The sequence below is a fragment of the Ursus maritimus genome, unplaced genomic scaffold, assembly GCF_017311325.1.
Source record: "Ursus maritimus isolate PB19 unplaced genomic scaffold, ASM1731132v1 scaffold_4, whole genome shotgun sequence".
NCBI lineage: Eukaryota > Metazoa > Chordata > Mammalia > Carnivora > Ursidae > Ursus > Ursus maritimus.
Window position 1 is genome coordinate 41,197,490 of NW_024426552.1, and position 5,424 is coordinate 41,202,913.

General features: G+C 43.3%; 1 pseudogene; it reads right to left on the minus strand.

Annotated features, from left to right (window-relative positions):
• Positions 1-3,981: 3,981 nt before the first annotated feature.
• LOC103662009 lies at positions 3,982-5,215 on the minus strand (annotated as a pseudogene).
• Positions 5,216-5,424: the final 209 nt, after the last annotated feature.

Consider the following 5,424-nt stretch of genomic DNA (forward strand, 5'->3'; position numbering starts at 1 on the left):
GGCACCTGGGTGGCTCAGATGGTTAACGGTCTTCCTTCAGCTCAGGTCATGATCTCTGGGTCCTGGGATCGAGCTGCTTGTCAGGCTCGTTGCTCAGTGGGGAGTCTGCTTCTCCCTCTCCCTCTGCCTTTTCCCCTGTTCGTGCTCTCTCTCTCTCTCAAATGAATAAATAATATCTTTTAAAAAATATTTGAACGAGGCTGTATTAAAATACTCAATTTAAAAACTAAAATATGTGTTAAATTAAGAAATGTATTTTAATATTTACAATAAAGAATTAAAATCTAGACTGTAAGAATTATGCCAAAAAACATTAAGCACTCACACACACAATTCCAATCTGTTGGTAGGCGTATATTCCTAGAAACTGATAAGAAATAATATAATTTAGAATAATTAAAAAGACTAAATTTTTTATCAATAGAGATTGTGTTTATTTATTATTAGATATGTATGGAGCTTAGAAGAATGCTCGTCATGTGATAGATGCTCAATAAATATTTGTTGAATGTCCAGCTGACTTGAATACGAGGGTGCTTAAGACTGTTTTGAGGCTTATATAGTGGGTGACAGATGACTGGGTCTTTTTTTTTTTTTTAACTGTTCCTTAACAGAGACCAGAAAAAAAAACACCAAAAAAACCACAAAAAAACCTGTTAGATAAGAATCTGACCTTTAGCCATTCTTATCCTCTTCACAGATAGACGTATTCTAACTTCTTTGTGTATCAGTTGCTTTGTTCTTCAACCTTGGCAGGGAAGTGATAAGAAATTTTGCTGTCAATAACGTAAAATGGTACTACTTTCTAGTTTCACTGCTATTTGATTTGTGCTTTGTTTACTGCCTATGACATGAAAAATATGATTTAGTTGGTGCTGACTATTGTCATGAGTTAAGCCGTACTCTGCACTGTGTATTGAGATTGTATTTGCAGTGAACCAGGCAGGCAACGGTAGCTTTTGATCAGTGTAAGTAGAACAAATGAACCTACCCCACAGAGCTCTTAACAAGAATTTTGCGATTTTTAAGTACTTGAGTACTGAGAGCACAAAATAAAATTCTGAAGATTTGTAGCTTCATACCATTATTTTTCCGAAATTGTGTTTTGCATAACCATTTTGCTATGTGAAGATGTCAATTCACACAATGAAATTTTACTTCTGTCTCTCAGACATTGTGCCAGATAAAGCAATGATGCCAAGTGACATCTATACGTAAAAGTTAATATCTAACACTGAGTGTTATGGGTTGAATTGTGGGCCCCCAAAATCGTATGTTGAAATCCTAACTCCCGATATCTCAGAATGTTACGTTATTTGGAAATAGGATCCTTACAGAGGTAGGGAAGTTAAAATGTGGTCATCTGGTGTTCTTACAGAAAGTGGAAAATTTGCAGACAGACATGCAAAAGAGAGTGAAAGACAAAGGCAGAGATTGGGGTGATGCTTCTATACCAACGACTGATAATAAAACTACCAGAAGTTAGGTGAGTGGCAGGGAACAGATCTTTTCCTCACAGCCCCCAGAAGGAATTGACCCTACTGACTCTGATCTCAGATTTTGAGGCTCCAAAATTGTGAGAGAATACATTCCTGTTGTTCGAAGTCACCCAATGCGTAGTATTTTGTTATAGCAGCCCTAGCAAACTAGTACATCAAGAAACTGCATCACTTTTTATTGTTGAATTAAATTACACTTTTTCAGCTTTTAAGGATGCATTCCCATTGAGTGGATGGGAAGCTCATCTAGGGCTAAAGCCATGTCTGTCTTGTTGAAAGTTTGTGACGTTCAGTGTTTTTGACATGAGCATTGGCATGATGAGATTGGTATTTTGGAGGTTATGGAAAATGAGACTGCTGGTATTTGCAAAGTTTATTGAGGTTTATGGATAAAAGCATCAGACGAAGTATGCATTATAGATATTATAATCATCCTGAGATATACTGAGAGTCAGCTAGGATTGTGCCAGTGGGAAGCTGACTAATTGCAGTGCCTTTCTGATTAGGGCATATTAAAGATACCTATATTAACTGACTCCCGACTTGTCCAGTTGATTTTGTTCCACCATCATTTTCCCTAAAATAGGTGAATCACATGGGATACAGTCAATATATAGAATGGTGGCTTACAACTCTCATGCACTGTGTTGGGATCTTCATGGAAAGAAAACACAGTTTAAAATCATCTCAGCATTATGTCTTTAACATCAGTGTGGTAGGCAGAATAATGGTCCTCCAAATATGTCCATGCCCTAATCCCCAGAGCAGGTGAATATGCTACCTTCCGTGGCAAGAAGGACTTTGCAGACATGATTAAAACTATGAACCTTGAGGGGTGCATGGCTGGCTCTGTTGGTCGAGCATGTGACTCTGGATCTCGGGGTTGTGAGTCCAAGCCCCATGTGGGGTGTAGCAATTACTTGAAAATTAAAATCTTTTTTTTTTAAAGTATGAACCTTGAGATGTGAAGATAACCTCGTATTATTCAAGTGCGTCCAATCTAATCACATGGGTCCTTATTATTGAGTTCAGATTCAGAGGGAGTTCAGAGTCAGAGGGAGATGTGACAAAGAAGAAGGATCAGACAGACACAATATTGTTGGTTGCTTGCTTTGAAGATGGAGGAAGGAGCCATGAGCCAAGAAATGAGGGCACCCTCTAGTAGCTAAAAGAATCTTTCCCCTACAGACTTCAGTAAGGGATATAGCTCTGCCAATAACATTTTAGCCCAGTGAGACCTGGATTAGACCTCTAACCTACAGAACCGTAAAATAGTAAGATCATGTTGGTTTGAGCTTTTAAATTTGTGGTAATTTGTTACAACAGCAATAGGAAATTAATACAGTCAGTGAATTGCCAACAAGTATTTTTTGATCCTCTATTTGTGCAAGACGCTTTAAAATTATATGTAACCGATTATAAACAATAATTATAACAGTTTATTGTGAAACTGAATGAGATATGAAACTCAACATTTTTAAACCCCTTTCATGCCCATAGGAATCTTTTTTTTTTACTTTGACAAGTGTATTTATTTATTTTACACTTTGTCATCTCGTAGTTTCATGACATTAGCCACCAGAATACACAAAATTAGGTTCTTCACTTTATTCAGAGAAGAAAATAATGAACTCCATTAAAAGTTCACCTTGACCAAAGAGACAGCCTCTGATGGAAAACCACATGCAGGAGAACCCAATATATCTATATTTATAGATCTCCTCAGGAAAAAAAAAAATCCAAGATTTGCAACGCTATCTATAGTTAAGGATTAATTCTATCTATAGTTAAGGATTAATTCTATCAGCTTTTCAAATGGTCACATTTGATATTCAAAGGAAGCATGTGCATGAATACAACTGGGGACAGACTAATACTCCACCAGGCTTTAGAACTGTCTAGTAATGACCTAGGATTCTAGAAGGGGGTGATATGTGTAAAGGAAATGTGGATGCAGGGGTCCTCTCAGTCTCAGAGCACCCCCCCACACAGCTTCCCCCTCCACAAGCCTGCAGTTTTCATTGTTTTCTCTGCTCTTTCACTTGTTTTAGGGTTTGTGGCAATTGATTCAGGCTCCAAGACAAATGGCTTTGGTTCCTGGGCCAGGAGATTCTCCCTGATAGTGTGGGTGGGCAGGAAGTGTATGGCATAGTCCTGGGCTACAGGTGAAAGGAGGGGACCTGTGTACATAGAGATCCTTTCTCCTCAGCCTGGCCCATGTTCACTTCAGAAACCTTCACTTCCCACCACAGGACCACCAAGCCCCAGCCCAAGCCACTCCAATAGTCCTGAGATGGTGATGCAGGCCTGCAGAAGTCTCACTGCCTTGGATCATATCTCTTCAGATAAACTCTCTTCTTTCTTAGTGATGCCCACATCAAATGTTGGCATCATGTGACCAAAACTCTCCCTAGCAACACCATGTTTCTGGTGGCCGTGGGCACACTGCTGCTAATTGGGTTGTTGTCCATGGAACATGGGGGCAAAAATGAGGGTCTACTGAGACCCTCAGCCAACACAGCCTCAACCACATACTGGCTCCCAAAAGCAGACACCAAGAAGTTCTCAGGGGTAATACGTCCAACCCCCATGGGCTATCCCAGGATTTAACCTCAGCCCCCAAGTCAGGTCCCCATGGAGATGGAGGATCAGGCAACTTTTTACCTCAGGGCCTTGGCTCAGACAGGGAAAATGAGCTGGCAGGACGATTGCAGTATGTGGATGGGGGAGGTGGGTGTCTTTGCTGGGCCAAGGGCTCCACCAGGACAACTCCATGGTGTGACTGATATGGCCCAGTGCCTCACCACTCTCTGAGTGGGTGCAGGCCTACGGGTTGCTGCCTTCCACTGAGCTGGCACCAGTGAGAGATGCGGGCAAGGCTGGCCCTGCTGGCCAAGGGCATGTGGCCCATGCCTTGCAGGAAGTATTTGAAGGCCTCAGTCAGCTTCCCTGGCTATGTGACCTGGGGAGCCCCCTGGAATCTGCCACCTTTAGAAAGGTCGTAGTGGTTGGATCCAGTTTGGAGTGGCACTCCACCACCCCATCCTCGGCAGACACCTTATCCCCAACCCACCAGCATCACCAGGCAGAGGGTCTGGCATTGGGCACTGCTCCGGGCAGGTTAATGTCCAGGTCTCTGCAGCTGTTGTACATGTTCCAGAAGAGCTGCGGGTTGGCATGGCTCACTATGTTCCAGTCTGCTGCCAGTAGCTCTGAACCAGCTCTGTGTTGTTCACCAGCAATTTCTGGCAGAAGAAGTGGGATAGCACTGTGTCAGGTAAAGTGCCAGTCAGGTCAGAGAGCTTGGTGGCCACGCAGTTGATCCAGCCTTCCTACTGCGATCAGGGTTCATCAGCACCAGCTCCTCCACCAGTTTGGGGAAGATGGGTGCAAACTTGGCCAGCACATAGGCTCTAGATCCCACTCTGAACTCAATCATGTATTGTACCCCGCTGGGGAGCATGGCAGCCAGCTGCTCCATGGAGGGGAACTGGTACCCCTGGGGAAACCGTGAGCCCCCACCTGCTGACCAGGGCATCCACGTGGCACACCAAAAAGTGCTTGGTGATCTCTTGCTTGATCTCAAAGTTGAAGAAGGTGTTGGAGCATAGCTTGTGATTGAGGCCCACCCACATCATGGGAGGTGAGGATGGTAGGGTGGTTTCCCTGGGGGAAGACCCAGATCACCACGTCCAGAAGGTGGTAAGGCTTCCCGAAGTCGTGTTCCCCATCCAAGCTCTCCACCAGAAGGCACTCCGCCTCTACTAGGAAGGGCAAACAAAGGCCTGAGTCACCAGGGTCCAGAGGGAGGGGGCAGCATGAGGGGGAGGCGAGGTGCTGTGTCCATAGCAGTCTTTTTTTTTTTTTTTAAGATTTTTTATTTTATTTATTCGACAGAGACAGAGACAGCCAGCGAGAGAGGGAA